Source organism: Strix aluco, chromosome 37 (assembly GCF_031877795.1).
Source record: "Strix aluco isolate bStrAlu1 chromosome 37, bStrAlu1.hap1, whole genome shotgun sequence".
NCBI lineage: Eukaryota > Metazoa > Chordata > Aves > Strigiformes > Strigidae > Strix > Strix aluco.
In genome coordinates, this window is record NC_133967.1 from 328,703 (window position 1) to 340,966 (window position 12,264).

The window sequence follows — 12,264 nt, forward strand, 5'->3', positions numbered from 1 at the left end:
GACATTGAGGCACTGAGGTGACCTGGGACATCGGGGACGTCTTGGGGACCTTGGGGGATGGTGGGGTGTTGAGGTCACTGGGGACCTTGGGGACATCTTGGGGACATCTTGGGGACCTTGGGGGTGGTGGGGTGCTGAGGTCACCAAGGACCTCAGGGACATGGGGCACTGATGTCACCAAGGACCTTGGGGACATCTTGGGGACATCTTGGGGATAGTGGGGTGTTGAGGTCACTGGGGACCTTGGGGACATCTTGGGGACCTTGGGGATGGTGGGGTGCTGAGGTGACCAGGGACCTTGGGGACATCTTGGGGACATCTTGGGGATGGTGGGGTGCTGAGGTCATTGGGGACCCCAGGGATCACTGGGGACACTGGGATCCCAGGGGTGTGGTGGGATCCCTGGGGGGTCGGTGGGATCTTGGGGGACAACAGGATCCTTGGAAGACCCGGGGGGGTGGGTGGGTGCCAACGGGATCCCTGGTCTCATGGGACGGGGGGGCCCGGGGCTCCCAGGGGGTCCCCGGCGCTGGGATCCGTGTCCCCGGGGATCCCAGCGGATCCCGGTGCCGCAGGTGATCGGGGGGAACGAGGACCCCGAGGGGGTGGTGCTGAAGGACCTGGCGCCCCCCCCCGTGGCGCGGGCGCTGCGGGTCTACCCCTGGGCCCCCCGCGCCATGAGCGTGTGCCTGCGCCTGGAGCTCTACGGCTGCCCCTGGGATGGTGAGTGTCACCTTGTCACCTTGTCACCTCCCGCCCGGCTCCTCCCTGTCACCCTCGGTCACCTCCACCCCACCCCATCACCCCCCCCAAAGCCACTCCCCTCATCTCAAACCCCAAGAAAGGGGGACCCCGGGGGAGGTGGTGGTCCCCCATCCTCATGTAGCCCCCACGCAGCCCCAGGGGTGGCCCCATGGTGGCCCCGGGGTGGCCTCGTGGTGACATGTCCCCTGTCCCCAGCCGGGCTCCTGTCCTACACGGCGCCACGGGGACAGGTCATGACCCTTGACCCGGGGCCTGTTGTCCTCAACGACTCCACCTATGATGGCTACAGCGTTGGCCCGTGAGTAGCCAGATTGTCCCCAACTGTCCCCAAGGGCCACCTGCCCCAACCAGGGCTCCCAAACTGGTCCCAAACCATCTCCCAAGTGTCCCCAGACCAGCCCCAAGTGTCCCCAAATTGTCCCCAGACTGTTCCTGGAGCTCCCCACATGTCCCCAGTGGTCTTCAAACTGTCCTCAAGTGTCCCCAGCCAGCCTTGACCATCTCCCCATGTGTCCCCAGATTGTCCCCAGGTTGTCCCTGGACTTCCCCAGATGTCCCCAGTGGTCCTCAAACTGTCCCCAAGTGTCCCCAACCAGCCTTGGCCATCTCCAAGTGTCCCCAGACCAGCCCAAACTGTCCCCAAACTGTCCCCAGACATCTCCAACTGTCCCCAAGTGTCCTCAAACTGCCCTTGGCCCCAACTCCCAACTGCAGACATCTCCAAACAGTCTCCCAACTGTCCCAATTGTCCCCCGCTGTCCCTCGATGACCTCAAAGTGTCCCCAGATGGTCAAAATGGCTCAAAATGGCCCCAGTTGTTCCTGGCTGGGCCCAACTGTCCCCAAATAGCCCAAACTGTCTCCAAATTGTCACCTGTTGGCCCCAAAGAGCCCCAGACTGTCACCCACTGTCCCAAAAGAGCTTCAGACTGTCCCCAAATTGTCCCAGTTGGCCCCAGTTGACACCAGTGTCCCCAGAACAGCCCTGATTGTCCCCAAATTGTGCTCTAGATCCCATGGGGGGAGGGGGGGGGGGGTGTCCCAGGTGTCCAGGGATCCGTTGACCCCCCAAATCTGCCCCTGCCCCATGGAGGGTTCCCAGGTGGGTGGGATGGGGGGGGACCCCTTGACACCCCCAAATCTGCCCCATGGGGAGTTCTCAGGTGGGTGGGATGGGGGGGGACCCCTTGACACCCCCAAATCTGCCCCATGGGGGGTTCCCAGGTGGGTGGGATGGGGGGGGACCCCTTGACACCCCCAAATCTGCCCCATGGGGGGTTCCCAGGTGGGTGGGATAGGGGGGGACCCGTTGACACCCCCAAATCTGCCCCCTGGTGGGTTCTCAGGTGGGTGGGATGGGGGGGGACCCCTTGACACCCCCAAATCTGCCCCATGGTGGGTTCTCAGGTGGGTGGGATGGGGGGGGACCCCTTGACACCCCCAAATGTGCCCCATGGGGGGTTCCCAGGTGGGTGGGACGAGGGGGATCCAGGCATCCAGGGACCCCTTGACCCCCCAGATCTGCCCCATGGTGGGTTCCCAGATGGGTGGGATGGGGGGACCTCGACATCTGGGTGTCCCCTGTCCCCCCCCCCAGGCTGCAGTTTGGGGGGCTGGGCCAGCTGGCGGACGGGGTGCTGGGATTGGACGACTTCATGCGGAGCCGTGAGCGACGTCTTTGGCCGGGCTACGACTACGTGGGATGGCGCCGACCCCCCGGTCCCCAACCCCATGTGGAGCTGGAGTTCGAGTTCGAGGGGCTCCGGGCCTTCCGTGCCATGCAGGTGCCCCGCGGCATGCTGGGATAGCAGGGGGCGGGGCATAGTGGGAGGGTGGGAAAGGGGGTGCCCTAGGACATCGTGTAGGGGGGGGCTGGGGAGCAGGGGATGGTGGGCAATGGGGTGCCCCAGGGGGTCGTGGGAATGAGGGCAATGGGTGCTGCAGAGGATTGTGGGAATGAAAGCAATGGGTGCCCCAGGGCATCATGGGGGTTTGGGCAAGGGGTCTGCCCTGGGAATTGTGGGATTGGTCAACCATGACATGGACCCATGAGGGGTCACCACATCAACCCCACCTTAGGGTCTGGAACTTCCCATTGGGGACCCTTTGGTTTAGCCCTGCCCTGGCTGCCCCAGGGCATCATGGGATGGCAGCCAACCCCCATCACTCCCCACCCTGCCGCCAGGTTCACTGCAACAACATGCACACGCGGGGGGTGAGCATCTTCGGGGAGGTGGAGTGTCGCTTCAAGAAGAGCCTGGCCACGGCCTGGGAGCCCACCCTGGCCACCCACAGCCTGGCCGGGGCCGTCAAGGACCCCAGCGCCCGCTCGATCACTGTGCCCTTGGGGGGGCGCCACGCCCGTTTCATCCAGTGTCACTTCTTTTTTGCCGGGGAGTGGATGCTCTTCAGTGAGGTCACCTTCCTCTCGGGTGAGTCCTACCGTGGCAGGTGGCCTCCAGACCTACCTGGGCCTTGGCATCTTCCCACAATGGATTGGCTCTTGGGTTGGATGGTTGGGTGATGGGGTGGTTGGTTGGGTGATGGGGAGGTTGGTTGGGTGATGGGGTGGTTGGTTGGGTGATGGGAGGTTGGTTGGGTGATGGGGTGGTTGGTTGGGTGATGGGGTGGTTGGTTGGGTGATGGAGAGGTTGGTTGGGTGATGGGGTCATTGATTGGGCGATGGGGAGGTTGGTTGGGTGATGGAGTGGTCAGTTGGGTGATGGGGAGGTTGGTGGGGTGATGGAGTGGTCAGTTGGGTGATGGGGAGGTTGGTGGGGTGATGGGGTGGTCAGTTGGGTGATGGGGAGGTTGGTGGGGTGATGGGGTGGTCAGTTGGGTGATGGGGTGGTTGGTGGGGTGATGGGGTGGTCAGTTGGGTGATGGGGTGGTTGGTTGGGTGATGGGGAGGTTGGTTGGGTGATGGGGTGGTTGGTTGGGTGATGGAGAGGTTGGTTGGGTGATGGGGTCATTGATTGGGCGATGGGGAGGTTGGTTGGGTGATGGAGTGGTCAGTTGGGTGATGGGGAGGTTGGTGGGGTGATGGGGTGGTCAGTTGGGTGATGGGGTGGTTGGTGGGGTGATGGGGTGGTCAGTTGGGTGATGGGGTGGTTGGTTGGGTGATGGGGAGGTTGGTTGGGTGATGGGGTGGTTGGTTGGGTGATGGAGAGGTTGGTTGGGTGATGGGGTCATTGATTGGGCGATGGGGAGGTTGGTTGGGTGATGGAGTGGTCAGTTGGGTGATGGGGAGGTTGGTGGGGTGATGGGGTGGTCAGTTGGGTGATGGGGTGGTTGGTGGGGTGATGGGGTGGTCAGTTGGGTGATGGGGTGGTTGGTTGGGTGATGGGGAGGTTGGTTGGGTGATGGGGTGGTTGGTTGGGTGATGGAGAGGTTGGTTGGGTGATGGGGTCATTGATTGGGCGATGGGGAGGTTGGTTGGGTGATGGAGTGGTCAGTTGGGTGATGGGGAGGTTGGTGGGGTGATGGGGTGGTCAGTTGGGTGATGGGGTGGTTGGTTGGGTGATGGGGAGGTTGGTTGGGTGATGGGGTGGTTGGTTGGGTGATGGAGAGGTTGGTTGGGTGATGGGGTCATTGATTGGGCGATGGGGAGGTTGGTTGGGTGATGGAGTGGTCAGTTGGGTGATGGGGAGGTTGGTGGGGTGATGGGGTGGTCAGTTGGGTGATGGGGAGGTTGGTTGGGTGATGGGGTGGTTGGTTGGGTGATGGGGAGGTTGGTTGGGTGATGGGGTCATTGATTGGGCGATGGGGAGGTTGGTTGGGTGATGGGGTGGTCAGTTGGGTGATGGGGTGGTTGGTTGGGTGATGGGGTGGTCAGTTGGGTGATGGGGTCATTGGTTGGGTGATGGGGTGGTTGGTTGGATCAAGGATTGGTTGGTTGGTGGGGCGATGGGGCCATTGGTTGGTTGGTGGGTGGGTTGGTTGGGTAACAGGGAAGTTGACTGGTTGGATGCCGGTTGACCAGTCTAAGAGCTGGTTGTGAGACGGGTCGGTTAGTTGGTTGACTACTGAGCTGGTTGAGTGGTGGGATGGTTGGGTGGACACAAGACTGGCTTGTTGGTTGGTTAACCAGTCCAAGGGTGATCAGCTGGTTAACTGGTTACCTGTTGACTAGTTAGTTCGATGATGGGGTGACTGCTTGGGTGTGATTGGTTGGTGACTTGAAGGACAGCTTGCTTGGCCAGCTGGTTAACTGGTTGGTTGCTTGACTAGTTGGTTGGATGAGGTCAAAGCTGGTTGAGTGCCCACTTGGCTGGGGGTCAACCACCCCACAAGCCGGTTGGTTGGCCTGTTGGCCAATGGGAAGGTGGTTTGTTGGAGTGGGTCGGCGGCCGCCCCCGCCCTCGTTAGCTCCAGCTCGTTAAGGCGCCGTGGGGTTCTCTCCCCGCAGAGGCGGTGGAGGAGGCGGTGGGGGCCAGTGGGTGGCCCCCAGCCGCCCCCCCTGACCCCTCGGCAGGGGTCATGGCCGTCCCCGAGGCCCCCTGGCACGGCGACATGGCTACCAACCTCACTACTCCGGGTAAGGGGGGGCTTAATGGGGGCGGGGCTTAGGGCGGGGCTTAATTGGGCAGGGCTTAACGGGGTAGGGCTCTGAGGGGGACGGGGCCATGATGACGCCCCGCCCACCATCCCCCCCCGCAATGGCAGCCCCCGGCGAGCCCAAGCCAGGGCAACCAGTTGCCAAAGACGACCACAGCCACACGTCCATCCTGATTGGCTGCCTGGTGGCCATCATCTTGCTCCTATTGGGCGTCATCTTCCTCATCCTCTGGCGGCAGTACTGGAAGAAGATACTGGGGAAGGCGAGTGGGGTAGTGGGTTCAACTGGGAGGAACTGGTCCACTGCTCAAGCTCTGGGAGGGTGATGGGGTGAACTGGGAGGAACTGGGAAGGTGGTGGGGTGAACTGGGATGAACTGGGAGGAATTGGGCACCCAGACATCTGCGTCCACTGCCCACACTCTGGGAGGTTGATGGGGTGAACTGGGAGGGACTGGGCACACAGACATCTGGGTCCACTGCCCATGCTCTGGGATGAACTGGGAGGAACTGGGCACCTGGACATCTGCGTCCACTGCCCAAGCTCTGGGAGGTTGATGGGGTGAACTGGGAGGAACTGGGAGGATTTGGGCACCCGGACATCTGCGTCCACTGCCCACACTCTGGGAGGTTGACGGGGTGAACTGGGAGGGACTGGGCACCTGGACATCTGTGTTCACTGCCCAAGCTCTGGGAGGTTGATGGGGTGAACTGGGAGGGACTGGGCACACAGACATCTGGGTCCACTGCCCATGCTCTGGGATGAACTGGGAGGAACTGGGCACCCGGACATCTGCGTCCACTGCCCAAGCTCTGGGAGGTTGATGGGGTGAACTGGGAGGGACTGGGCACACAGACATCTGGGTCCACTGCCCATGCTCTGGGATGAACTGGGAGGAACTGGGCACCCGGACATCTGCGTCCACTGCCCACACTCTGGGAGGTTGATGGGGTGAACTGGGAGGAACTGGGTCCACCTGAGGGCCTTGCCCACAGGCCCAGCGCCGGCCCTCGGAGGACGAGCTGCGGGTGCAGCTCTCGGTGCCAGGTGACACCATCGTCATCAACAACGCGACGGGGGCGACGCGGGGCCCCCCCCGCTATGAGCGCATCCCCCCGGGCCAGGGCGAGTACCAGGAGCCGACGCGGGTGCGGCCATCACTGCCCCCGGCCCCCCCCGGAGCTGGTGAGCGGAGGAGGGAGGAAGGGATGGAGGGATGGAGACCACCTGGAGATGGGTGGAGGGATGGAGGGAACTTGGGTGGGTGGAAAATGGGATGGAAGGACAAGATATAGGGGGGATGGAGGGATGGAAGAAGGGATGGAGGGACACCAAAGGGAGGGAGAGAGGGAGGGAGGAATGATGGATGATGGATGATGGATGATGGATGGATGGATGGATGGATGGATGGATGGATGGATGGATGATGGATGATGGATGGATGATGGATGGATGGAGGGATGGATGATGGATGGATGATGGATGGATGATGGATGGATGATGGAGGGATGATGGATGATGGATGATGGATGGATTGATGGATGGATGATGGATGATGGATGATGGATGGATGATGGATGGATGATGGATGATGGATGGATGATGGATGGATGGATGATGGATGGATGATGGATGGATGGATGGATGGCGAGATGAAGACCATGTAGGACGGGTGGATGGTGAGACCTGGATGGCTGGAGACAACGTGGGGAAGGGGAGAGGGGGGGAATGGAGACCATCATGGGGCTGGGGGGGGGGGGGGGGGTGTGGACCCCACACGGAGATCGATGGAGACCACGCGGACGGACGGACAGATGCCACGTCGCCACCAGGGTCCATCCAACCTTCCCCCCACCGCATCCTCCTGCACTGGGACCCCCCCGGGCCTGGAGGTGGGGCAAAACCTCCTGCCCCCCCCCTCCCCCTCACCCCCTCCCCCCACCCCCAGCAGCCCCTCTTGCCAACCCGGCCTATCGGCTCCTGCTGGCCACCTACGCCCAGCCAATGGGAGGGCTCGCTCGGGCGCCCGCCTGATGGGGCTAAGCCAATCAACACAGACGGTAAGGACAGGGCGGGGCAGGGGGGGCGGGGAGCCCCGCATCCAACCTCCTTGGCCCCACCCTCACCCATGATTGGCCCCGACCCTTTCATGAAACCCCGCCCTCTATTCGTGAGGCCACGCCTCCTGCTGATGTAACACCTCCGTTCTTGAAGCCCCACCCCTTCCCAAAGCCCCACCCCTTCCTGAAACCCCTCCCCTTCCCAAAGCCCCACCCCTTCCTGAAGCCCCACCCCTTCCTGAAACCCCTCCCCTTCCTGAAGCCCCGCCCCTTCCTGAAGCCCCCCTTCTTGCCGTAGCCCCTCCCCTTTCAGCCCACCCCTTGTAGCCCCGCCCCCTCCCAGCCTGACCCCTCCCTGCCCACTTTTAGCCCCTCCCCCTTGTTATAGCCCCTCCCCCATGTCCACTCCTGCTGTAGCCCCCCCCCTTTGGCCAAGCCACGCCCCCTTGGCTAAGCCCCACCCACCCCAGGTGTCTCCCTGCCCCTCTCACTTTAGCCCCGCCCCCACTGACTCCCCCCTCCCCCGCAGGAGCGGCAGAGCCCGAGGGGGGGGCGGGGGCCTATGCCGAAGCTGACGTCACCGGAGGCTCCGCCTACGCCGTGGCTGGCCCCGCCCCCGGCCCCGCCCCCAGCCCCGCCCTCCCGGCCTTCCCCCGCCGGCGCCTCCGCTTCCGCGAGAAGCTGGGGGAGGGGCAGTTTGGAGAGGTAAGCCCCGCCCCTTCTGTGCAAGCCCCGCCCCTCGAGCGTTGGCCACGCCCCCTCGCCCCCAGCCACACCCCCTGGGGGAATGGCCACGCCCCCTTTTCCACACGCCATTTCCCCCTCTGGCCCCGCCCCCGTGTGCTGGCCCCGCCCTCTCACCACAGGCCGCACCCCACATTCCAAACCCCGCCCCTTTTCTATTGGCTCTGCCCCATTGCCCCACCCCTGGAGGTGAAGCCACACCCCCCACAAAGCCCCGCCCCCAGATGAACCCATTCCCTCCACCCAAGGCGATTTAGCCCTGCCCCCTCGTTGAGGCCACGCCCCCTCGCTGAGGCCACGCCCCCCTCGCTGAGGCCACGCCCCCCCCCGGGCAGGTGCTGCTGTGCGAGGTGGAGGACCCCCAGGCCCTGCCCCCTTTGTCCCGCCCCCCCGACCTGCCGCAAGGCCGCCCCCTAGACGCCACCAAAAACGCCAGGTAATTTTTAGGGCATTTTGGGGACGTTTTGGGGGCGTTTGGAGGGGCCTCACGCAGGGCTGACGGGGCCGCGCAGGCGGGATTTCCTGCAGGAGCCCGGACCTTGGGGCGCCTGCGGGACCCCAACATCGTGCGGCTGCTGGGGGTGTGCGCGGGGGCCGGCCCCCTCTGCATCATCACCGAGTACATGGAGCACGGCGACCTCCACCAGTTCCTGGGGGGGCCCGCGGACCCGCCCTCAGGTAGGACACGCCCCCTTGGACCCACCCCCCCACCCCCCTTTCAGCACCCCTGGGGTCCTGCCCCTTTAAGCGCAGCCCATCCCCATCCCTTTGGCTCCACCCCCTGCCCCAAGCTCGCCCCCTCCTCTTTTGCCCCGCCCCTTGGCTATAAGCCCCGCCCCTTGGCATTAGCCCCACCCTTGCCCCTTCTTGTTTACCCCCCCCTTTAGTCCCATCCCTTCCACTTCCCCCCATCCCATCTAGCACCGCCCCTTCTCTTGGCCACGCCCCTTCCCTTTAGCCCCGCCCATTCCTTTAGCCCCACCCCTCCCTCTTTAGCCCCACCCCTTAATTTTAAGCCCCACCCCTCTTTAGTCCCACCCAGTCCCTTTAGCCCTGCCCCTTCCCTTTAGCCACACCCCTTTATCATTAGCCCCACCCCTTTCTCCTTAGCCCTGCCCCTTTCTCTTTTGCACCACCCCTTCCCATCAGCCCCGCCTTTCTTTTATAGCCCCGCCCTTTCTCTTTAGCCCCACCCATTGTCTTTAGCCCCGCCCCTTTCTCTTTAGCCCCACCCATTGTCTTTAGCCCCACTCCTTCCTCTTTAGCCCCACCCCTTTCTCTTAGCCCCACCCCTTCTCTTTAGCACCACCCCTTTCTCTTTAGCCCTGCCCCATTCTCTTTAGCCTGCCCCTTCTCTTTAGCCCCACCCATTCCATTTAGCCCCTCCCCTTTTCTTTAGCCCCTTCTCTTTAGCCCCACCCCTTTCCCTTTAGCCCCGCCCCTTCTCTTTAGACCACCCTTTCTCTTTAGCCCCACCCCTTCTCTTTAGCCCCACCCCTTCCCTTTAGCCCCACCCCTTTCTCTTTAGCCCCACCCCTTCTCTTTAGCCCCACCCATTCCATTTAGCCCCTCCCCTTCTCTTTAGCCCCTTCTCTTTAGCCCCACCCCTTTCCCTTTAGCCCTGCCCCGTCTCTTTAGCCCCACCCTTTCTCTTTAGCCCCACCCCTTTCTCTTTAGCCCCACCCCTTCTCTTTAGCCCCCCCATTCCCTTTAGCCCCTCCCCTTCTCTTTAGCCCCTTCCCTTTAGCCCCACCCCTTTCCCTTTAGCCCCACCCCTTCTCTTTAGCCCCACCCCTTCTCTTTAGCCCCACCCCTTCTCTTTAGTCCCTCCCCTTCTCTTTAGCCCCTTCTCTTTAGCCCCACCCCTTTCCCTTTAGCCCCGCCCCTTATCTTTAGCCCCACCCCTTCTCTTCAGCCCCACCCCTTCCTTTAGCCCCTCCCCTTCTCTTTAGCCCCTTCCCTTTAGCCCCACCCCTTCCCCTCCCACCCCATGCCCTCCCCTCCCTCAGCCCTCCCCACCCCCCCTTGACACCCCACCCCTTTAAGCCCCGCCCCCTCTTACGCCCCGCCCAGCCTGGCCACCCTGCTGCACGTGGGGGCTCAGATCGCCTCGGGGATGCGGTTCCTGGCCGGTTTGAACTTCGTCCACCGGACCTGGCGACCCGCAACTGCCTGGTGGGGGAGGGCTTCACGGTCAAGGTCGCGGATTTCGGCATGAGCCGCCACCTCTACGCCGCCGACTATTACCGGGTGCGGGGCCGGGCCCTGCTGCCCATCCGCTGGATGGCCTGGGAGTGCATCCTCATGGTGAGGGGCTGGGGGGACCTCGGGGGGTGGGGACATCTCAGGGAGTTTGGGGGGACTTCAGGGGGGTTGGGGACATTTGAGGAGAATTTAGGGTGGATTGGGCGGAGTTCAGGGGATTTGGGGACATTGGGGAGGAATTGGGGGGAGTTGAGGGGATTTGGGGACATTTGAGGGAATTGGGCAGAGTTCAGGGGGTTTGGGGACATTGGGAAGGAATTGGGGGAGTTCAGGGATTTGGGAACATTTCAGGGAGTTTGGGGGGTTTGGGTGGAGTTCAGGGGGTTTGGGGACATTGGGAGGAATTGGGGGACTTCAGGGGTTTGGGGACATTTGAGGGGAGTTTGGGGGGGTTTGGGGGGAGTTCAGGGGGTTTGGGACATTTGAGGAGAATTTAGGGCAGAATTAGGGGAAATTAAGGGATTTGGGGACATTTGAGGGGAGTTTGGGGGGGTTTGGGGACATTGGGGAGGAATTGGGAGAGTTCAGGGGGTTTGGGGACATTTGAGGGGAGTTTGGGGGGGTTTGGGGGAGTTCAGGGGTTTGGGGACATTGGGGAGGAATTGGGTGGAGTTCGGGGATTTGGGGACATTTCAGGGGAGTTTGGGGTGGATTGGGCGGAGTTCAGGGGATTTGGGACATTGGGGAGGAATTGGGTGGAGTTCAGGGATTTGGGGACATTTCAGGGGGGTTTGGGGGGAGTTCAGGGGATTTGGGACATTGGGGAGGAATTGGGGGGAGTTCAGGGGATTTGGGGACATTTCAGGGGAGTTTGGGGGGGTTGGGGGAGTTCAGGGGGTTGGGGACATTGGGGAGGAATTGGGGGACTTCAGGGGGTTTGGGGACATTTCAGGAGAATTTGGGTGGATTGGGCGGAGTTCAGGGGATTTGGGAACATTGGGGAGGAATTGGGGGAGTTGAGGGTTTTGGGGACATTTGAGGGGAATTGGGCAGAGTTCAGGGGTTTGGGGACATTGGAAGGAATTGGGGGGAGTTCAGGGGATTTGGGGACATTTGGAGGAATTGGGGGGACTTCAGGGGGTTTGGGGACATTTGAGGGGAGTTTGGGGGGGGTTGGTGGGGAGTTCAGGGGGTCTGGGGACATTTGAGGAGAATTTAGGGCAGAATTAGGGGAAATTAAGGGGATTTGGGGACATTTGAGGGGAGTTTGGGGTGGATTGGGCGGAGTTAAGGGGATTTGGGGACATTTCAGGGGAGTTTGGGGGGGTTTGGGGGGAGTTCAGGGGATTTGGGGACATTGGGAGGAATTGGGGGAGTTGAGGGGATTTGGGGACATTTGAGGGAATTGGGCAGAGTTCAGGGGGTTTGGGGACATTGGGAAGGAATTGGGGGGAGTTCAGGGATTTGGGGACATTTCAGGGAGTTTGGGGGGGTTTGGGTGGAGTCAGGGGGTTTGGGGACATTGGGGAGGAATTGGGGGGACTTCAGGGGGTTTGGGGACATTTGAGGGGAGTTTGGGGGGTTTGGGGGAGTTCAGGGGGTTTGGGGACATTTGAGGAGAATTTAGGCAGAATTAGGGAAATTAAGGGATTTGGGGACATTTGAGGGGAGTTTGGGGGGGTTTGGGGACATTGGGGAGGAATTGGGAGAGTTCAGGGGATTTGGGGACATTTCAGGGGAGTTTGGGGGGGTTTGGGGGGAGTTCAGGGGATTTGGGGACATTGGGGAGGAATTGGGGAGAGTTCAGGGGATTTGGGGACATTTCAGGGGAGTTTGGGTGGATTGGGCAGAGTTCAGGGGATTTGGGGACATTGGGGAGGAATTGGGGAGAGTTGAGGGGATTTGGGGACATTTTGAGGGGAATTGGGCAGAGT